The following is a 24775-nucleotide window of genomic DNA, read 5'->3' as shown; positions in this document are numbered from 1 at the left end:
GGCCCGGCATGTGCGAATGAAGATGCCCTTTGTGCTACGTTGTGTGAGGCTTGGCATACTCTTGCAATGTGCCCCTTCTTATGGCAGTTGTTGCAAGTGGCTCCTTTGAATTTGCATGTGGTCCTCAGGTGAGGTCCACCACAGGAAAGGCACAGGGTGATGTGCTTGGATGGCCCGGTGTTATCTTGTCTGGTTCCTGCCTGCGGGCGCCTGGCGTTTGTGAGGCGGTGAATGTCGGCCTCGTCACTTGGGTCTTCCTCGTTGACCACCTCTTCTGAGTGGACGGGAACTGCTGTTTGCTTGGTGACAGGACCTTGGATCTCGGTGGCTGAATGAGATGCCAGCTCCTCTGCCAGGGCTTCCTCGATGGCTTGAGCGAGGTTAAGGTCTTTTTTGGCGAGCAGCCGTCTTTGTAGGTGCAGGTCCTTGACCCCGCAGACCAGCTGGTCTAGGAGCATGTCATCAAGATAGCTGCCAAACCCACAATGGAGTGCTGCAGTCCTGAGAGCAGCCATGTACTGATTGATGCTCTCTTTGTCCCCCTGCTTCCTCATTCTGAAGGTGAAGCGTCTGGCAATCTGTGAAGGTCTAGGAGAATAGTGGTTAGTAAGGATTTCTAACAGTTCAGTCCAGGGGACATTCTTTAACTCACGTGGAGCCACAAGAGCTGTGGCTGTATCGAAGACGATGGCTCCACAGTAGGTCAGGAAATATGCTTTCTTTCGGTGTTCCCCTGCATCAGCCAATCCGATGGCATCGATGTAATGATTAAACCGATTCTTGTATGATTCCCACTTCTCCTCATCCGGCTTGAACGCTGGGAAGGCTGGATTGGAGTTCATGTTGTGGGTCTACTGGTTAACCTGTTGGGGAAAATGCTTTCTCTCTGGGTAGCAGTAGAGGTTTAGTGCCTGTGCTAGGCAAGTGCTCTCTCTCTCTGGGGTAGCAGTAGAGGTTTAGTGCCTGTGCTAGGCAAGTGACTTCAGCTCTGGGGAAGTTTCGCAATTCCCTTCTCTCTCTCTGGGGATCAGAAGGTGTTTAAACTGCAACGGTCGTTGGCAGCGTCTTTTGAAATTCGCGCCTGTGTGGGCGTTAGCGATTTCGTAATACAACGCTGTGTTGTATTTGAATGTGCTTCAGCTGACAGCTGTTTGAATTTCGCGCCTAAACGGCACGAGCGGCTGCGGCTCGCAGCGCTACACTTCCTCTGTAGCTTATGCTAACAAGCGGCTACAGGCGCTTCTCACTTTCACTAGCTTGTTTGCTGATCGCTTTCTCTCTGGGTTGCGATCAGCGTTTGCCCTTATTTTGGCTGATCGCTCTCTCTCTGGGCTGCGGATCAGCGTTTTAGTGATTCAGCGTTCGTTCTCATTTTGGGCTGATCGCTCTCTCTGGGTTGCGGTCAGCGTTTGCCCTTATTTTGGCTGATCGCTCTCTCTCTGGGCTGCGGATCAGCGTTTTAGTGATTCAGCGTTGCAGCTTGCCTCTGGTAGCCATCCCATCCTCGTCGCCAGTATTAAGTATGGGAAATAAGAGGCTGAACCAGGGCTTAGTGCAACAAGGTTTATTTACAAGGACTGAACGTGCTTGCTCAGCCTGGAACTGGCTCGCAGCGAACAGCGAAAGGGCTGGACCCAGCAGCCTGCTTTTATAGCAGGCTGCTGGGGAAACCCAGCCAATGAGAAGGGGCAGCCGCCCCTGCAGCGTGAACGGACCTGGGTGGGAACTTCTTCAAGGTCCAGGGACATAACACAAACCAAGTTAACCAACCTACTCCAAGACCCCACATACAAACCCCTAAACACGGACCCCATCACTTACCTAGAAAAAACCACCAGATCCAAAATAAAAGCCTCCCCCATCAGGGAAGAAATCCAGCAAAGAATCATACCCAGAGAGAAATCATCCAGATGCCCTAAGCTTTATGGTCTTCCCAAGATACACAAAGAAGGAACCCCACTTAGACCAATAGTCAGCTCCATAGGCTCACCTCTACAAAACCTAGCCAAATTTCTTGCCAAACAACTACAGCCCTATGCAGAATCCATCAACTCACACGTAAGAAACTCATTACAGTTCATCGAGATCATAAAGAAACAAAACAGGGACCTACTAGTGAGCTTTGATGTCATATCCCTCTTTACCCAAGTGCCTATAAAAGAAGACTTGACAGCCATCCAAAACAAATACAACCCCCCCCAAGCACATCCTACATCTGACCAACCACTGCCTATCCAATACATACTTCACCTACAATGGACAAAAATACAAAGAAATAGAAGGAGCATCCATAGGATCACCCCTCTCACCTGTCATCGCAAACCTCTACATGGAACACTTTGAAACACAAGCTCTAGAAAAATATGATCACAAACCTAAACTCTGGCTCAAATATGTAGATGACACCTTCATAATCTGGCCACATGGGAAAGAACAACTGAACAACTTCCTCACACACCTCAACAGCCTACACCCCAAAATACAATTCACCATGGAAACAGAAGCTAACAATCAACTTCCCTTCCTAGATGTCTTAGTGTACAAAAAATCCAATGGCTCCCTAGGACACACCATCTACCAGAAGAAAACACATACAAACCGCTATCTACATGCACTCTCACACATATATATTTATTTACATTTATATATATTTCCTAGTATGATTTATAGTACTCTATGACTACTTCTAAGTGTTATACCTATGATTCCTGATGTATGTATCTTGAGAGCATATGCACCCAAATAAATTCCTTGTGTGTCCAATCACACTTTGCCAATAAAGAATTGTATTCAATTCGATTTGATTTGATTTGATTTGATTCGATTCGATTCAATTCTGTTCTGTTCTATTCTATTCTAGTCTAGTTTAGTCTAGTCTAACCACTACACTCCCATGGCTCATAGAAGCCATGGAAGCTGCAGAATGCTGGATTAATTATATTTCAAAAGCCAGGACATTAATAATTAAACATCATACTTCTAAACAAAATATTCTTTTGGAGATTGATTGTGTGTACCTTGAAATCATTTCTGACTCCTGATGACTGCCTGGATTAATCCTTGCAGTTTTCATTGCAATATTATGGAACTAGTTTGTTGATTGCCAAGATCCATAAAGGCATTTTGGGCAAGTCTTAATATGACACTTCTGATATAATGATTCTAAACCTTAAATTTTATTGTTCTGTAGAAAACCCTGCAATCCAAACTTCACATCATCTCATTTTAATTCTAAAATTCTGAATAATTCTAAATATTCTTCTTTGTTAGCAAAACCCACTCTTTCATGCAGACTAAGCAGCAGGCTGCCACATACAATTTCAAATCAGGCAGTCCCAATTCTCCTTCATCCTTTTCATCCTGAACTATTTTTTTAAATTTAACACTTGCATATGCCTCCCCTTGCCATACAAATTTATGGCACATATCTTTCTGCCATTGTTTAAATGACGCATCATTGTAATGATAACCACTATTTGAAGCCAAGCCATCATTCTTGGAAATACACTTATTTTTACCGTAGAAATTCTCTCCAAGAATGATAATTATAATTTCTCCCATCTTCACATCTCATTATTCCATGACAATGTAATTATTGTGATATAACTTACAGTGCAAATTAGTCAGTTTTATACAAATATTTCACTTTTTTCTCAATCTTGAAACTATTTTTCCCCATCAGTTCCATTAGTTTCTGCATTTTCATGTCCCTTGTAAACAACTTTGTCTTTTGTTTGCTAATTTTGACCCATATCTCACCCCCAAAAAATCCTTGTTTCTATTAATCTTGTTGTTACTTCCAGAATTATCACTGAGATGGATATACTTCTAATAAATTAATTTGAGTATGTAAAATCTCTTAAACATCATTATTCTCATTTGTAGCATTATTTTATGCTATGGAATAAGAACATTCTTTTTTTCTTTTTTCAAAGACTGACTAGGTGCGATCAAATCAGTGTTAACTCTTCCTGACCACATAAATAAAACTTTCAAGCCTTTCAAAGAAATACAGGGACTACTCCAGGCAATTACCTGGAATTAGCACCTAGTCAAAGGTACCACAACTAGGTGTTCTTCCAATAGTGCACTTAAGTTGGTTTATTTGTTTTACTTTTTCTGATAGCTTTTACAGAAATTATTTATGGTTCTTTCCCCTTATAAGCACATTCTTAAAACTTACTGTATTTTGTTTTGTCTATATTTAAAAAAAAATAACACTTTCTAAATGTCCAGCATTGATATAAAGTAAAATTTGAGATCTCTATATCTGTCTGAAAATAAAATTAGATAAGGTCCAGTAATTTAATGATTGCCTTCTGAGCTGTCTTAAACAGTGGAAGCACTAAAAGGTTACAGAGTGCTGCCCTAAATTAGCCAAATGATTCATGTGACACTCAATTTGCAGGCTTCTTTATTTTATAGCTCAATCCTAATCACATTTATCTACCAGTAAATACCATTGATTTCAACAGAACTTTCTCCCAAGTACATAGGCTTATTGCTGTAGCTTCTGATAGATCACACAATTGTCCAAAGCAATATCTCATGATTGTTGGTTGCATTAATCAATGTCAGGTAGGCACTTTTAATTACTCTTAAGAACTATTTTAAAAGTTTCTGTACTTCTGGAAAATGTGATTTTCTTGTACATATTTTCCACTAGTAGGACTAAATAGAAGTCTGGCATCTTGGTACACCAAAGACACAGGATTTGGGAGATAAGGCAATACGAGACCACTGCCACTGTACAACACTTGAGAATGAGGAGAAAGATTTAGTTATTAAAGAGAACCATGAGCAGGCAGGCCCAGAACATAAAATACACAGATAAAGCACACAGGTAGAGAAGGGCCAGCATTGCTAAATGATGCCAGTCATGTGTGTATGTAGAAGGCTACAATATTTTATCAGATGAGTAGTTCAAACAGGACTAGTTAGTTCATGTCTAATTTTAGATGGCTGTATTCAGGGGTGGGCTTTAATATTTTTAGCAAAGGGTTCTCTGCCCAGTTGCTGGGTGGGTGTGGCCATGGTGGGCATGGCCTAGTCAGCCTCCTCCACCATGGTGGGAGGGCTTTTTGCCCTCCCCGGGCTCTGGAGGCTTTTCTTGAGTCACTGGAAGAGTGAAAACAGCCTTCCTGGGCTCTGGAGGCTCTCTGGAAGCCAGAAACTGACACATTTCTGGCCTGCCTGAATTTCCGGGAGACCCATGTTCCCCCCACCCCACCCCCGGAGCCTCTGCATGTGCCCTGTACTTACCTGAATCCAAAATGGGCTGTGTGGGGACTCCTGGGAGGGGAGAGGTGGGTGAGGCAGGGCAGGGCAAGCCAGGAGTGGGATTTGGGGGTTTTCTGAACTGCACAGAGTCTTAGTTAGGGATTCTTATGACCCCCAGCAGCCCACCCCTGGCTATATTTAACCTATCCTTACTGAGATACCCAAGGAATCCCAACAAGGACATGAAGGGACAGAAATCCTTAACCCTCTGTAGAGTGACATAGAGCTGTATTACAACTGCCTTGGTGGCACAGTGGTTACAATGCAGTACTGCTGACTGTTGACTACCAGCAGTTCGGCACTTTGATGTTCGCTGACTCAAGTTGGCCCAACCTTCCATCCTTCCAAGGTGGATAAAATGAAGAGCCAGATTGTTGGGAGAAATATAATGACTCTGTAAACTGCTTAGAGAGGACTGTAAAGCACTGTGAAGTAGTTATATAAGTTTAAGTGCTATTGCTATATATTACAAAATAGCTCTTTTTTAGTACTTGTTGGGATCTAATTAATGGCTTGATGATTTTAATGCCTGTCCTACTGGTGGACAATTCTGAAAAATTCAATCTCTTGCATAACTGAGGAACTGCAAATGCAGAGGCTGTACAAGTTTTACTCTTTGTGTCTTCGGATAATAGTGTGAATATAACCTCAAGCTGGAAAGGTACATAATGGATGAAAAGCAGTGATCTGGAGAGATCTTTGTTCGAGACATTGTTGTGACTTTGGGGACATGACAATATTCTTCCATTTTTCTTATTATCCATGAGAACCAGTTTGACTAGTGGTTAAATGCAGGGGTGGGATTCAAATTTTTTAACAACCTGTTCTGTAGGCATGGATAGGTGGGCCATGGCCATGTTGCTGGGTGGATGTGGCTTCTTCTTCTTCTTCTTTTTTTTGCAGTAAACCCCCCCCATTTTTTGCCACCTGAGCCTCAGGCAAGCCTTTTGAGGGGCATTTTTGCTCTCAGAAGGCTTCCCTGGGGCCCAGGAAGGCAAAAAGCAGAGCATAGGAGGGGCATGCAGCACCCCACCCCATCCCCATGCCCCTTTTCTGCTTCCTGGGCCTCAGGGAAGCCTCTGGGCAAAGCAGTAAGACAGCGAGGGGGTTCCCAGCACAGCTGATCATCAAAACAGCTGATTATCAGGAGGGGAAAAAAAGAAATACCTTCAGTGACTGGGCAGGGAGAACACATATGTTGGGCATGCATGCGATGCCGTGCATGTGCGGTAAGGTAATATATACAAATGCACAAAGTCTGGAGAACAAACAGGGTGAACTCGAAGTACGAATGCATAAAGGTAAATATGATATAGTGGAATAACAGAAACTTGGTGGGATGAAACCCATGACTGGAACATACTGGTAGAAGGATACAAACTATTCAAAAAAACCAAACCCCATAAAAGAGGAGGTGGAGTTGCACTGTATGTAAAGGACCACTATATTGCTACAGAAATGCATGAAAGCAAAGATGAAAACCTCCTAGAATGCATATGGGTCAATATAAAAGAAAAAAAGAATGACATGGCCATAGGTGTATATTATAGGCCACCCAATCAAGCAGAAAATATAGATGTCATTTTTGCCAGCCAACTAACAAACATATGCAGGAACCACATAACAATTGTAATGGGAGACTTCAATTATCCTGATATCAATTGGAAAACTAATTCTGCACCAAGTGAGAAATCAAATAAGTTCCTAACCAACCTAGCTGACAACTTTGTGTCCTAAAGGTAGAGGGTGAAACTAGAGGGACAGCCATAGTGGACTTAATTCTTACAAACAAAGAAGAAGTGATAGAGAGAGTTGAAACTGTAGGAACCTTGGGTGAGAGTGACCATGTCATTCTAGAATTCAACATAACACAAACACAAGCAACAAAACATAATGACACCAGAGTCTTGGATTTTAAAAGAGCTGATTTCAATAAACTCAGAGAGAACTTGGGAAAGATTCCATGGATGAAAATCCTAAAGGGGAACACAACTCAAGAATCTTGGGAAACTCTAAAAATTGTATGATCATAGAAGCCCAGACTAGCACAATACCACCAAGAAAGAAAAAAAAAGAAATCCAAGAAGAAACCAGCGTGGCTGCATAAAGATCTCTCTGGCAAATTGAAAGAAAAAAAGGACAAGTACAAAAAATGGAAAGAAGGACATACAACTAAGGCAGAATATCAGCAGATAGCCAGAATCTGCAAAGACGAAGTCAGGATAGCAAAGGCTCAGAATGAACAAAGACTTGCAACAAAAGTCAAAGATAATAAAAAAAGTTTCTTGCAACACATAAAGAACAAAAAAAAATCAAGGAAACAGTCGGTCCACTAAAGAGAGAAGACAGCAAGGAAGTAACAGCAACAGAGAGAAAGCAGAACTGCTTAACTCATTCTTTGCATCCATCTTCACGCAAAAAGAAACTATAGCTCAATCGACCAAAAACATAACTGTAAAAGACAGACCAGAAATAAAAGTTAAAATAAGCAAAAAAATAGTAAGAGAACACGTATCTGATCTTGATGAAAACAAATCACCAGGGCCTGATGGATTACATCCCAAAGTTTTAAAGGAGCTGGCAGAGGTCATCTCAGAACCACTGCACCATATCTTTCAAAAATCCTGGAGCACCAGGGAACTACTAGAGGACTGGAAAAGAGCTGATGTAGTTCCCATCTTCAAAAAAGAAAAAAAAAACAGACGCAGGAAACTACAGATCAATTAGCCTAACATCAATACCCGGGAAGATACTGGAAAAGATAATAAAAAAACAGAGCTGCCAACATCTAGAAACAAGTAATAACTAGCAGTCAGCACAGGTTTGTTAAAAACCAATCTCATTTCATTTTTCAACACAGTGACTAAATTAGTAGACCAGCAAAATACTGTGGACATAATATATTTAGATTTCAGCAAGGCATTTGACAAAGTAGACCACAACCTACTTCTTAGTAAGCTAGAAAAAAGTGGAATAGATAGCACCACCACTAGATGGACTCACAACTGGCTGATAAACCATACTCAATGAGTAGTCCTAATGGGTCTAAGTCTACATGGAGGGAAGTAAGCAGTGGGGTGCCAAAAGGTTCTGTCTTAGGCACAATACTCTTCAATATCTTCATTAACAACTTAGATGAAGGAATAGAAGGGGAACTTACCAAATTTGCAGATGATACTAAGCTGGCAGGAATAGCTAACACCCATGAGCATGAATCTTGACAGACTAGAACACTGGGCCATATCTAACAAAATGAAATTCAACGTAGAGAAAAGTAAAGTCCTACACTTAGGCAAGAAAAACCAAAAGTACACATATAGACTGGGTGAAACCAGGCTCAATAGCAGTAATTGTGAGAGGGATCTTGAAGTCTTAGTGGAAAACCAACTAAATATGAGCCAGCAGTGTGCAGCAGCAGCCCAAAAAGGTAATGCAATCCTAAATTGTATTAACAGAGGGATACAATCAAGATCAAGGGAAGAACTAATACCACTCTATAAAGCCTTAGTAAGACCATACCTAGAGTACTGCATCCAGTTTTGTTCACCACATTATAAAAAAGATGTTGAGACTCTAGAAAAAGTAAAGAGAAGAGCAACCAGGATGATTAGGGGACTGGAGGCTAAAACATACAGCAAACGGTTGCAGGAACTGGGCTTGGCTAGTTTAGTAAAAAGAAGGACCGGGGGAAACATGATAGTGGTCTTCCAATATTTGAGGGGCTACCACAGAGAGGAAGGGGTCAAGCTATTTTCTAAAGCACCTGTAGGCCAGACAAGGAATAATGGATGGAAACTGAAGAAGGAGAGATTTAACCTGGAAATAAGGAGAAACTTTCTGACAGTGAGAACAATCAACCAATGGAACACCTTGCCCTCGGAAGCTGTGGGAGTGCCATCAGTTGAGACTTTCAAGAAGAGATTGGACTGCCATTTGTCAGAAATGATATAGGGTCTCCTGCTTGGGTGGGGGATTGGACTAGATGACCTACGAGGTCCCTTCCAACTCGGATTATCTGTTAAAATCTGTTAAATCTGTTAAGGACTGATGGGGAGGGTTGGGGCTGACTGAGAGGGGCAGGACCAGCTAGGCTCGCGATTTGCCGGTTCTCTGAACTGTGCAGAATCATAACAACCAGTTCTATAGAACTGGTCCGAACTGGTAGAATCGCACCCCTGGTAAAATGTGCCAGACTACTGTGAGTTTTAGTCCCACCTTAGGCACAAAGCCATCTGGGTGACCATGGGCCAGTGATTCTCCCTCACCTTCGGAAAAAAGCAGGCAATGGCAAGCCATTCTGAAATCTTGTTAAGAAAATTGCAGGTGCTATTCCAGGTACCTGTTAGCAGATAACACTGAGTCAACACAGGCAGAGAACGAACAAACATATAACAAAGTGCATTTAAAAAAATGAGAAGTAGCAAAAGGACAGAAGTTATTCAATGGAATGCTGAACAAGAACTAGAGTTTTTATAATATTTTAGCTTAGAAAGGTGAACAAAAGAGGGGCATGATCAAATATTTAAAATCCAGGGAAATATGATATTCCCCCCCACCCCATCTTAATGTTAAAATGTAGGTCCAGTCTCTGACATGTGTCAGAACATTCAAAAATACGATGCACTCAGTTATAATACATTTTTATAGAACTCAATTATGGAATATGCTGCTTTCAGAAATGGTACGAGCTATCAATTATGTGGTTTTAAAATGGGGCTAGGGCAATTAATGAATGATAAAGCTATCAATTACGGCTAGTCATGATGATTATAGACTAATTCCTGTGAACCAAAGACAATGTAACTTTCATACTTGTTGCTAGGGAGCAGTAATGGAAGAGAATTAATTTCCTAGCTGTGTCAATTCAGAATTGTGGTACTCAATGTTGTATTAGACAGGCTTTAGCTTGTTCAGCAGGACTCTTCTTAATTTATTAACTATTTGTAGAAGATAAGTTCTCTTCACTTAGATTCCAGAATGTGATAATAACAAACAAAAAATGAAAGAAATTCTGCTAATAAAGATAGGCAATAGATGCAGACTGGACTCTATTCCCTCACTGCTACCTCAATATCTCCCACAACTCATTTTCTATTTTTTTTTTATTTGTCAGAACTTTTGATGGATTGTGGAACAAACTTGAATTTTACCAAATATGTATCTGGACCCAATTTGCAGCTTAGATGTTGGACTAATGGTGGTTCTTATCAAGCATGGGAAAGTCCAGGTACTTCAAATGAATATGAAATGTAAGCTTGTGCTCTTTACAAGAATCTGAACTATTAACAGTCAAAGCACATAGGCAGTGGATAAGAATCAATGGAATTCAAGATGAGCTGAACTTAGATCTCTTGTGGGGATACTTGAGACTGGTGATGCATAGACCCCACCCTAAGATTCAGCCTGATAATTTTCTACAGTTCTTTTTAATAAAATGTGTGTGTTATTAGTAGCTGTTTAGCTATTTGTTTCACAATAATTTTTATTTTAGAAAATGTTGCTACATTTATATTTATATTCCCATTGCCTTATTGATTAAATTAGTTTTGTATTGCTTTGCAATTACAGTCTATTTTACCTGTCAAATTTTTACTCAACAAGAGTTATTGTACTCATATGTACATTGTGTATTTCATTTATATATTTTCTTATACTTAAGTTATGTTGACTTTAATTTGTCATAAAATAAATATTTCATATCTAGATCAGACTTTTTCTTCTCTGGCCATTTCTATTTGTTGTGACTTGTTTAGTGGAGCCACCATAGTTTTTCTTGCTGCCTTTCATTACTTATTTCTGCAATTTTATAGAGGAAGGAAGGAAGGAAGGAAGGAAGGAAGGAAGGAAGGAAGGAAGGAAGGAAGGAAGGAAGGAAGGAAGGAAGGGGCAATGATTAATTTTTTGCCAATTTTTTGCCATTTTTGCCATCCAAAAATATCACCAGTCACAGTATTATTGTGGAAGGAAAAAGGTACATAATCTTTCCTTCATGTGAATCAAGGACACCATCATCTACTACAAACCAGAACATAGGCAGTTGGCACTGACAAAGGGAAGAACAAAATCCATGCCAATTTAGCCTTGTTTTGGCTCTCAGAAAAATCATTTTAACTGAGATGCTAATCCTACATGGAACCCAGCTATTCACATTTATTAGTCAAATATAAATGTTGTGGGAATCCAACCAAACCATGCTTCCTTCTATAAATCACATTTTAAAAAGTCATGGGTTACCATGACATACTAACTAGATCAATAATATAATATTAAAATATAAGGTACATTTGTTTTAAGAAGTTAAATCTATCACATTTCAAAAAGTTTATTTTAAAAAATCAACATAGTGTAGTCTTTCTGGATCTTATAGCCATTTAACTAAATATGAATACTGGTGAATTTGAATATGCTAAAAAAAAATCGAGGGATGGGAGTGGGAATGACAAATCATCTTTAAAATATGCCATCCAGTTTCATATTTCTGAATACAGAGTTAGTTTACTTTCCAAATAAATAGATATAAGTCCAGGGTGACAACCTCATTAAAAGATGGACACCAGTTATCCTTATATCCCTTAAGTTACGTGTGTCTAATTTCCCTTGGACTGAACTCAATGTGGTTTGATTGAAATAAATAACCCGAGTGGTTAAAAACATGTTTTGTGAGACACTAAACTCTACTTGACCTCTGTTGCAAGCATGAGTCCATAACAATAATGGAAAAAAGCAGAGCTTACCCAGCTGTTTCTCTTCAAATTTTCCAGTTTGTAATCCTTCCCCACCCACAATCTGGAAAACTTTCAGGATTATTTAACAACCCACAAGTATAGCATTAGTCATTTAAAATACATACTAAATGCTTGAAATAAGTGCCTTTTTTGCTGAAGTTGATCCACTATGAAAATATGTCAGATCTATTGAACTCCCAATAGATGGTGCTGTTAGGAATATATCTAGAAAGTCATTCTTCATGCAGATATAATTTCAGTCAATTATCTCTCTCTATAATGCAGTATGAATCACGTCTTGTGTAAGATTTCTTCTTCTCGAGTCCTATCCAGAGTGAGTTCTATGCAGTTTTGAGGGTTTCATTGGAGCCATCTATCAGTATGAAGGAGACTATAGTGAAAGTAGGTCATCTCACAGTTGTAAACAGAGTGACTTAGAGATGGGACCAAGACTATGCTCTATTCAATTAAGAACTCCTGTGCCTGAGGCTCCCATACTCAGCGATAGTTTGATTACAGAATTTTTGCCTTTTCCTTTAATGTAAAACATATTTCCAAAGGTGATTTACAGAATCATATGAACAGAAAACTAATGAACAAATAGCACAATCAAGATAGTAGATATGCCATCTGAGATTAACTTGAGAAAAGAAAAGTTAGCATCTGAGAAAATAAGCTTGTCCTTGTGGAGATAGTGAATAGTCACCAAAGTTGGATCCTAACAATATTGTAAAAAAAAAAGTTTCTTTACATGTTACTAACATGAATGGAGGAATATAGATATTTTGGCAACACATATAAAAAGCCAATAAAGCCAATTACACTATGACAGCTGCCATTTGATTTTTTTTTTTTTACCCTATCCTATGGACAGCTTTGATTTACAATATCATTATGAAATAATAGCTACCTTTTATGGGGCCGAGGTGTTTTTTTTTCTCTGAAAGACAATGAACATTTGTTTCAACATTGATTTTAAGCTAATGTCAATACTCGGGTCCAAATTAGTGCCAGACTCAGATTTAAATATGAGGACACCCTGATCTATGGGGAATGGTAGAAGCTGTGTTTGAAAAGTGCTATCAGAGATTCAGGTTATGAAACAACTGAACTTGGCGAGAATGCTACTGTGGTGCATAAAAAATCCACAGTTCAGAATACTACTATGGTATATAATGTATCGATGGTTTAGAATGCTACTATGGTGCATAACAAATCCATGGTTTGAGAGATCTTCTACAATCAGAAGGTTTTAATGCATCAGTAGAATCAGTTACTGAGGTTCATGTAAGTCATGAAGGAGAGCATCATTCATGGAGACTCTCACATAGGAAACGATAAAGTAACTGTAAATTTTTCCTTCCTTTGGGGTTAGTTTCAGTCAGTATTGGCTGAAGAGAAGAGGTTGTACTGTAGTCCTCCCTTTTGTTGGATGCTGAAGGTTTCACACTGTCTCCTCTCTTACTCAACATATACATGAAATATCTGGGTGAGGTCATCTACCAGTCTGGGGTTCGGTGTCATCAGTATGCTGATCATACCCGTTTACTTGTATCAGTGGTTATGCTACCATTAACTTTGGATGTAGCAGCACTTCCCCGTTATAGATGGTATGCAATTTGGGGGTCTTCTTGGACACCAAGCTCTTGCTTAATGAGCAGCTGGTAGATGTCCTTGCACAGCTTCATTTGGTATACCAGTCTGGCCTGATGTTGGAGAACAACCATCGCTGAAAGGCTCAAGTGAACAATTAGCCTGGATTCATTACCTACATCCAAGAGGGAAAGGTCTGACCCCTCCTGATGCCTTTGAGCTTTATTTCATCTTTCCCAGGTGAAAGCTAGGCAGATTCCCGTGAATAGGCATAGAACGATAAAATAGTTTGAACTCTATACATACATGTCTGGTTGTATCCACCTGACATTAATCTCCCCTGTCTGATAGCTTTCACCCGGGAAAGACTCGATGATCCTCAAAGACACTGAGTATGTGTGTGTGTGTGTGTGTGTGTGTGTGTGTGTGTTTGTGTGTATCAAATCTTCCCTTTTGTGATTACATAAAGAGGCCAGGCTAATTTCCCATTTGAAACTTCATCTCAACTCTCCAACAATTAGTAAGTATAATTAATTCAAGTAATAGGAAGGCACTTCACATTATAAAATTTTATATTATTCTATCTTCTGCTTAGTCCAGGGTTGTTTAGTTTTTTTAATTTATTTTAAGGTTTAAAGTTATCCCACCCCTTTAAACTCACAAGGTGCCAAATGTAAACCACAACAGACTTGGGCTTTTGTTCACCACATGCCATAACCTTCCCTTCTTTATTAGTTTGCTGAAAAAGAAAATTATCCTAGTGCACATTGATATCTGTAGCCCCATGTGGTGATAACCATGACATATTGGAGATTATGACTTTGAATGTAAGGGAAGTAGATCATAAAGATGAAAAGATGAAAGAAAAATAGATGTGTGAAATGTCTGTGAACATTAGAGAGAGAAAAATCATGTAATAGATCTTGTTGGTTTTCTCAACTAAGGAAATGGAAATGTAAGGGTAATTATAAAGATACCAGTTGTGGCCCTTTAGGGACCAGGAATACAACAGTGACTCAAAATCTTATCACCACCTGTTTAGAATATTGTAACATACTTGCCTCAGGGTTTTTTCTGAGGGATATTTAGAGTTCCCATCCACTCAACAAGATTCAGAGAATGGGGACCTGGAAACAGAACTTCCCAGTATGACATTCTTGAAATGCAAGTGGAAGATGTAAAAATTGTGCTGTTAAATTTGAATGTTTGGTGTTGGTGCTACTTTTGGTCTTTTTTTTTTTCTTTTTTGAAATTGGCCTATATATTCTTTCAAGTGTTTCAATGATATAGATTTAAGTCAGTATTTTCTTGCATGCATAGGAAGAGTTTTAATGTCCATACAACATTTTCCAATGTTAAATTGCTGAGAGGTATACAAGGATGTTAACAAAGCACATCGATCAATAAAAAAAACCTAAAAGGAAATTAGTTTATTATGTGTAATTGTGAATCTGTTTGGCAGAATTCTATCTGAAAATATATGAAAGTTGACAATGAGAAAAAATTGAGAAGTATGATGGGGCTTTATGCCAGAGAAGAGGCAGGCAAAACAGATTTTTGCACGTCAGTGGCTTATTAAGAATATTAATGTGAAAAAGAAAATATACTGTGCCTTAGATGATTTAGAGATAGCATATCAACAGTAAATAGCTTTGAATTTAAAATATCTTACAGAAATATGAAGTTGAAAATTGGTCACTGAATGCAGTGGTGGAAGTAACTTATGTGAGAATAAATGGAATGCTTAGTGAATGGTTCAACCAGAAATCTTCTGATTGTTTAGTATATTTATTGATAAAGGTATAAATAATTGTTGTTTATTATACATGGCATAGTACTATAATAGTACATTTCTTTAGAAAATTTATTAAAGATGGAAACATGAATGGTGAAAGTTTAAGATATGTAAATGCTGGTGAAAATATTCTGACAGTATATGGTCAATTGCAAATAATGAATGCTTCTCAGGAAAAGTAAAAATAAGCTTCTGTCCACTTGGTTATATAGAGGTGAGAGTTGAATATGTCAGACTAACAGTGGGAATATGTACTTAAGAAATGAATGTGGTAAAAGAAAAACTGATGTGGTCAAGAAAAACATATGAAAGAAAAAAATGGGCTAAAGAGAGGAAGGAAACACTATGAAAATTGTGGTTAGATGGAGCTGACATCTTCAACAAAAGAGAAAGGAGATATTAAAGAATAAAAGGAACAAAAGGTGTATGGACGTGGTGCAAGTAAGGAATTTTACCCAGGATGAAAGACATGGAGTGGAATAGTGAGTGGTGCTAAAGATGAACTAGCTTTAGCTATCATTCCTTTCTTTTTTTAAGGCCATGTCTTTAATTACTTGATCTACCAATTCTTACTGTTTTTCCACAATCTGTAATATGTTACTAATCCTGAAAGGAACACCATGATGGACATCAATCTAGAACAGGGAGTTCACATTGTCACGGCAGTATCATGTGACATACTGGGACTTTTTCCCCCTTTGCTAAATCAGGCCTGGGCTTGGCCAGCACATTACAGATCTGCCCTGTGGGCTGGGAGTTTGACAGCCCTGACCTAGTGCTAAGAAGAATTTTCCTGACAGTTAGAACAATTAATCAGTGGAACCTCCAGAAGTTGTGAATGCTCCAATACTGGAAGTATTTAAGAAGAGATTGGACAACCATTTGACTGACATAGTATAAGGTTTCCTGCCTGAGAAGGGGATTGGACTAGAAGACCTCCAAGGTCCCTTCCAACTCTGCTATTCTATTCTATACTACTCCATTCCATTCCATTCTACTCTATTGGATTGTATAAAACTTTGCAGTGCTTTCTCTTTCATGGGAGAGGGAGCTATAACATTTCAATAATGATTGATGGCTATTATGAATTCATTACTTTTTAATTATGTTATGGTTAAAGAATTGTTTAACTTCCATGAATCAATCCTTGGGGAATGTAGTACAAGGGAAATGTAGTAAACAAATGCAGTTAAAATAAACACAGAACTTTTAGATTCCATATACTTCCATGATGGACATCCAGTAAAGGACTTGGGAACTGTAAGTTCTCAATTCCCAATACCAAAAAAGCCTTGGTAAGTTCCCTCATACACAGTGCTGTTGTTTTCTTATTGCTGTCATACATATGCAATGCTATGTGGCCTGAAAAAGACTCAATATGCCTGCGGTTATAGCTTTCTGTTCTTTATTCCAAGATCTCAGGAGAAAAATCCTCCATCCTTCAAGCTCCCATGATAATAAAGGTGCAATAATATTGTTCCCCAAAGGCCTGCTTTGTCAGGGCAAGGCTCTTGTGGTCTAAAGAGACCAATATAAAATAGTCCAGAAAAAAAAGTAGATTGATGAAGTGAAAGTCCAAGTTCTGCTAAGCCACCTGGACCTTATAAGACTAAAGATAAATATCTGTCCAATTTAACAGACTGCCACTCATTCACTTTAAAAAGCTGATAGAATTTGGAGGCCAGACAGTTAACATGACAGCAGAATCAGAAAAGCAAAAGCAAACTAGAAAGAAAGAAGATGAAGGACTAATGGAATAATCTACAAATTCAATAGCTGCAGAAGCTAAGGGATACAGAGAGACATGATGCCAAGATCCTAACAAAAGACAATATTTGACTCTTGGCCTAGGATTGTCATTTCACAACATTTTAAATTGCATATACATATATAATAATGTATAATACACACAACACAACATATACACCAGTTTGTTAAAGGTTGTTAAAGAGATAAAGTGAATACAAAGATAAAGTGAATACAAAGTAATATAAAGAAGAAAAAGAAAACAGAAATTGGGATGAACAGCCTTTGAATGGTTGCATGAGTATGAGCAGATTTCTAGAAGAATTGCAGACTACAGAAACCATTTGTGCCCCAATTTGAGAAAAGAATGAAAATGACCAGCTGTCTGCAAGGAGTATAAATCCTTCCATTTTCCACCATCCAATCAGAGCAGAAGAAGCTTCTTCAATGAGAAGTAAAATGTGTTCAAAGAAAAACAAATTCAGTTGCTTCTTGAAAAAGCACCTTTGGGATAACCATGACCTGGACGACTGAGATTCTCCATAGACATTTTTTTTTTTCATTTGTTAATCCATCAATAATACTATAGTATAAATTCCTTTCAGCCACATATTTTTTCATTGTTCCAATTGTACATTATAACCAAAATTTGAAGCCCACTTTATAATTTTTGTCTCATATTCTGTTTCAAATAGCAATAAAAATGTATACATTATACATTTTAGCAATTACAAATTTATAATACACCATTCCGTTCCAAACTCAGTCGTACAATATTCAAACTTTAAATTATTTTTCTACTTTAATTTTTTTCTAGTTATTGTAAATAAGAGAACCATTGACAATTATTTCCCTCTGCCATAAGTTCTTTTTTTATTTACCAGAGGTGGTATTCAGCAGGTTCTGACCAGTTCTGGAGAACCGGTAGCGGAAATTTTGAGTAGTTCAGAGAACGAGCAAACTCCTCTGACTGGAGATTTTACAGTATCCTACCCCTGCCATGTCCACCAGGCCACGCCCACAGAACCAGTAGTAAAAAAAAATTGAATCCCACCACTGATTACCACTGACAAAATTTTAGTATCTCGCAATAGCTAATTGAGTTTGCCTAATATTTTTCGACTATGAAATGCATCTTGTACTGGAAGGTTTAGGCAAGGTTTGTATCTATTCCACATTCTCAACATGGCACATCTAGTACACAATTTTTAAAATTTACATTAACCTTGACTTTGTAATAAAAATATCCATGCCACCCAAATCTCAGGTAATTTTCTTTTCATTCCAAAACCTTTTATTTCTAGCAATAAATAAGCAATAACCTGTCTTTCATTCAAACGAAACAGCAAAATACAATTTCAAATCAGGTAAACCCAATCCTTTTCTCTTTTTTTGCATCTTGTAACACCTTATATTTAACTCATTTCCCCACAACACACAAATTTAAATACATCCTTCTGCCACTATTTAAATGGTGCATTAATTGTCAAAACAGGTATTGTCTGAAACAAAAACATCTTTCTAAGCAAGACATTTATTTTTATTGCAGAAATTATCCCCAGCAGTGACAGTTACAATTTCTCTCATCTTAACATATCCTTTAAACTTCATTCTATGTCATCAATTATATTTGATCTTCTATTTCATTAAAATCTTTTGTCTCTTTATTAAGGATGATTTGTCTTCTGTTTATTAACCATATACTTTGTTAATATCTTTGTTTATTTTATTTATTTATTTATTTGTCAATTGCTTACAAGATAATAGGTATAAGTAAAAACATAGGTATGAATACATGGATACATATTAGAAAAATAAAAAATATATAAAAGGGATGGTAGGCACATTGGTGTGCTTATGCACGTTCCCTACAAACCTCTTTGGAAAGGGTTGAGGTCAATAGTAGACAGTCTAAGGTTAAAGTTTTTGGGGTTTGGGGGAAAAAAAAACCACAGAGTCAGGTAGAGTATTCCAGACATTGACCACTCTGTTGTTGAAGTTGTATTTCCTGCAATCAAGTTTGGTGTGATTAACCTTGAGTTTGCATCTATTGTTTGTTCTTGTGTTGTTATGGTTGAAGCTGAAGTATTCATTGACAGATAGGACATTGCAATGAATGATTTTATATACTATATTTAGATTGGACCGAAGGCAGCGTAGTTCTAGGTTTTCTAGGTCTAGAATTTCAAGTCTGGTGGCATAAGGTATTCTGCAGTGAGTAGAGGAGTGGAGAACTCTTCTTGGGAAATATTTCTGGACTTTCTCAACTGTGTTAACATCATATATGTAATGTGGGTTCCAGACTGATGAGCTGTATTTGAGTATTGGTCTAGCAAATATTTTGTTATGCTCTTGTTATTAGTGCAATATTACCAGAGAAAAAGCTACGTAAGATTAGGTTAACAACTCTTAATGCCTTTTTGGCTATGTAGTTACAGTGGGCTCTAGCACTTAGGTCATTTGAGATGAGATCCTTGACAGAGTTTGGATCATCAACAAGGTCTTAACTATTCATCCTGTATTTTATTTTCTGATTTTTTTTCCAATATGTAGGAGCATTTATTTGTTGAGATTTGAAATTGCCATTTGTTTGACCATTCTGATACATAGTCGAGGTCTTTTGGAAGGGTAGCAGTATTGTCTGTGGTGTTGAATAGCTTTATATCATCAGCGAAGAGAATGCAGTTGCTCTTGATATGATCACAGAGGTCATTTATGTAGAGTATGAAAAGAGTTGGTCCTAGAACTCTGCCTTGGGGGACACCACTGTTGAGAGATACAGAATTTGATAGGACGCTTCCAATTTTGACCATTTGTTGTCTGTTTGACAGGAATGCTTCTATCCAGTTATGCAGGTGTCCGGAGATACCGTAAGATTTTAGTTTTAGGAGTAGTTCGTCGTGTACCACTGAATCAAAGGCTTTACAGAAGTCTATGTAGATTGCGTCTATTGCTTTGCCCTGATTGAGTTGTGTAGTCCATATGTTTTTGCAGTGTAAGAGTTGCAGATTACATTATAGTTTTTTCCTAAAACCAAATTGTTTATTAGAGAGTAGGTTGTTTGTTTCTAAGTGGAGGATGATAGATTGGTTAATAATTGATTCCATGACTTCACAAGTGATGCAGCATAAATAGATTGGTCTGTAATTTTCAACTAGGATGGGGATGACCATGGCTTGTGACCATAGTTTTGGCAAGGAGCTGGTCCTGAAAGATTTTTCAAAGATTATGCTTGGAGGTTCGGCTATGGTAGTAGGTAGCTTTTTTTAGAAGTAGGCACATATTCCATCTGGTCCAATAGATAGAGATAGTTTTAGATTGCGTAGTGCTTTTTCAACATTGTCTTCTTTAAAATCGATATGTATTAGATCATTGTTGTTGTCTGTGCTTCGACTAGGAAATTCTGGGCATGATCCATTGCTGTTTACAAATACTGAGTCAAAGAATGTGTTAAAGAGGTTGGCTTTAATAGTGTCGTCATTGCAGTCTTTACCATTAGGTCCTTGCAGGGGTGGGATGGACTTTGAGGCTTTTAGTTTGTTGTTTACAAAATTGTAAAAAGTGCGGGTTGAATTGGTGCATAGAAGGTTTTCTTCTTGTTTAATGTGATAATTGGTACATTTTATCTGGTGGCATAAATTTTTGTATCAGCTTTTGAAGTTGACAACATGGCCAGATTTGTTTTTCCGCCAAAGAGATTTCTTTTTGGATTGAAGCTTCCTTATTGTTTTGGGTAATTTGTTTTTTCTGGTTTTGGGAGTTGTTAATGGTACATATAGTTTGGTGACTCTTTTGACTTCAAGTAAAAATATGTTGTAATAGTCTTCTACAGTATTGCATCCAGAGAATAGAAATTGCCAATCAAGGGATGAGAGATCATTGTCTATAAGATCATAGTTGCCTTTTTTGAAGTTATAATTGGGGATTTCATCATTGTGATTATTTTTTTGTGGACGTATGTTGAAACAAAAGTCAATCATGTTGTGGTCACTGTTGGAAAAGGGTTTTTTAATTTGTATTCCATAAATTGAATTCAAACTATTGCAGAAGTTGAGATCGAGGCAGTTGTTAAGTTTAGTGTTGTTGGTTACTAGTTGCTCTAGTCCCAGATTTGTTACTGCACTGTAGAAGGTTGCATGTGTGAGTTTAGCTGTACATTCGTTGAGGGTAGATTGAAGTCACCAAGAAAGATAAAAGTGTGTGGGTAGGATGTTGCCCATGTTAGTAGTGTATTTAACTTGTTTGCATGTTCAATGTCATAATCAGGGGCTCTGTAACATAGTAAGAACTGAAATGTGATATTTAAGGACAGTTCACAGACGATGGTCTCAGGAATAGCAAGCTCCTGGGTAACGGATGTTTTTTAGATGTAGGGACTTTTTATAGAAGATAGCAACACCACCTCCTCTATGGATTTCACGATCTGATCGGTAAACATGATAGTCTCTTACTGTGGTAATGGAGTCAGGGAGAGATGCATTGAGCCATGTTTCACAGACAAATATAATGTCAAATTTAGCCGTATTTAAGCTTGAAATCTGCTAATGTGCCGAATTCTTTTAATTTGTCCATTAATATTTCAATTCCCTTTAAAGGATTTTCCAGAACTTACACCAAGTCATATACAAAAGTTCTTAACTTATAAGTTTCTATTTCAATCTTGACTCACACAATCCTCTCATTTTGTGTTACCTCTATTCAGTATTTCAAGAACTAAAATAAATAAAATGGGAGACAGTTAACTATCCTATCTTGTTCCTTTTTCCTTATCTTACAGGGTTTTGTTAGATCTCCATTAACAACTTTTTGTGTTTTATGTAAGATAAACAATAACTTACCCATTTTGTAACACTTCTTCAAAAATTGTTTCTTTCTTATTTATTTATTTATTTAGACGTTTGTTTATTTATTGTATTTCTTGGCTGCCATCTCATAGCAAACAAGCAAAATTCATACCTTCCAAAATCTTGAACAAGAAAACCCAGTTCAAATTTGCAAAGGTCTTCTGTACATCTTATTTTTCATAATGTTGCTTCAAATATACAAAGTGTTGAGCATATTACTAATATTGCCCTTTAATTGTCTTTTAAGTAAAAGTCCACAACAATCCTCATTAATAAATACTTGCAAATTACTTTCAGTCTATTAGCTTAGAATCAATGTAAAAAGTGTACAGTCATTATTCAATAATGATGTTGGTCTATAGTTTCTTGTTAAAATCAAATCTTCTCCCTCTTTAGGCATTAGTGTTATATTCACCTCTTTTCAATTCTTTAGCATCTTTCCGCCCTGAAGGCTACAGTTCATTGTTATTGAAAAGGTTGTAAAAGTTCATCCTCAAAACATTTATAATATCCTAATAATCCATCTTCTCCAGTTTAATCTTTTTTATAGCTTCAGAAACCACTTATTGTTATAAACCTTTTCATAATCTGACATTGTTCCTGTGAAATCCTCAGTAAATTTTATTTCTTTTGATATTAATTTATTGTCTCTAGAAAGATGTCACTTCCTTCATACCAATTGAAATAATATTGATGAACTGCTTTGTGTCTGGCTGCATCATCAGTAGAGTATTTTTCTCTCTCTCTACCCCCTCTCTCTTTCTGTCTCTCCCTCCCTCCCTCCCTCCCTCTCCCTCTCTCTCTTGTAGTTTCAATGTCATTTTCTTTTGTTTTCTCTTTCTTTGCATAATTTACATCCCAGCTATTTCTCTCATTTATTTGGAAAATCGTTTTTTCCCACTTTACAGAATGCATTTTTATTTCTAGTTCTTTTACTGTTATCACAGACAGTTCTTGCTATAAAAGTTTAGTTTGATGAGAAATGCTTATCTTCTCTGGAAATATCTTTAATTATTTTCCTTTTCTCTCTATTACATCCAAATAGTAGTTTGCATTTTCTCTTGACTTTTATTTTTAAAATCATTATTTTGTTTATAAAATAATGTCAAATAACCCTTTTGCTTGCATCCCAAATCATTCTTAAATGAGTGTTTTTGTCATACACACACACACACACGTGTGTGTGTGTGTGTGTGTGTGTGTGTGCGTCAGTTCGCTTCATGTATGGGGCGGAGGGGTTTGAAGCAGGTAGGTGTGAGTCTACTTTCTATGTGGAAGTGTGATGGTAGTATCTTGTGTGGCCCTCGTGGGTGTGGGTCTGGTGTCATTCTTCATAACAAATGAGTACCTAACATGAAGAATGACACCAGACCCACACCCACGAGGGCCACACAAGATGCTACCACCACACTTCCATGTAGAAAGCAGACTCACACTCACACAGAAGATGAGACATACCACGGACCAGAAGCCGTACCGCAGCTGCATCACTACCCTCTTCAACCCCCCCGACCCATACATGAAGTGAACTGATGCCCACCATGAAGATGCAGCATGACCACGAACGCTAAGCCAAACAGCAGGATCACAGCTCACCAGCTCAAATCCCCCAGCAACTAAGACTAACCTGAGCACAACCAAGTCCCCACTTGAACAGAACACACCCCCAGCCAATCAGAACACAGCCAACTCCCCAACCAATCAGAACACGGCCAAATCCCCAACCAATCAAGTCACACCCCCACTAGCAGTTAAAAGGAAGAAGCAGCTGCAAGCTCACATTACTCCAAGAAGCAAAAAGCCGAAGACACAAGCCTGAAGATGATGAATGAGTCTTCATCGAAACGTCACCTAGATACTTCCAATTTTACGTGGGAGAAAACCCAAATAACCAAAGATCCACATACAAATACCCGAAAGAACCTCAGAAAACACACACACACACACACACACTCACACACACTCTCACACACACACACACACACACAGAGAGAGAGAGAGAGAGAGAGAGAATATATATATATAGAGATATAGAGATATATATCTTTTTACAATCCTCCACACTGCTTCTTTACCTAGCAGTATTTCATTTAGTCTTTATCCAAAGTAATTAGAACTAAAGTCACAGGAATATGATCCAAAAAAAAGTATTTGGTAGTATCTCTACTTCAGAAACCTTGGTACCCAGGTTCTTTGAAATCCAAATAATATCTATTCTTGAAAAGTATCTATACCTTTCAGAAAAGTAAGTATACTCTCTTGAATAACCAATTTTCTGTTTCCATATATAAATCAGTGCTAAATTGTCCAGCACTTCAAAGAAAACTTTTGGTAATTTTCCTTGAGTAATTTTAATATTTTTTTCAGAAGTTCAGAGGACATCCAGTTGTGGGAAGATTATTCCTTTCCATTCCCACATTAAATACCAATTTTCATAATTCATTAATCTCTCCATAAGTCATTTATAAAACAATACTTTATCCTCATTTGGGGCATACATTCCCAATATCAAAGCCTTAGTCCTTTGCATATTAACTTTCAGTGTAACAAATCTCCCATGCTAATCAGTCAATTCAGGTTCTGGTTTGGAGATTTATATACAAAACAACTCTTTCTTTCTTTTTCTTTCTTTCTTTCCTCTTTCTTTCTTTCCTCTTTCTTTCATTCATCTCAGATTAAATACGTTCACTCAATTTTTTTATAATTCAAATATTTTATGTTCTTTTTTCTAAAGACAGGTATAACAAAATATATCTTGTTTTATTTTTTCAAATAATTATTTTCTCTTTTGA

Source organism: Pseudonaja textilis, chromosome 1 (assembly GCF_049901715.1).
Source record: "Pseudonaja textilis isolate UNSWEBS1 chromosome 1, rPseTex1.2, whole genome shotgun sequence".
Classification (NCBI taxonomy): domain Eukaryota; kingdom Metazoa; phylum Chordata; class Lepidosauria; order Squamata; family Elapidae; genus Pseudonaja; species Pseudonaja textilis.
The sequence above is the reverse complement of the archived record's forward strand: the minus strand, read 5'-3'. Positions refer to the sequence as shown.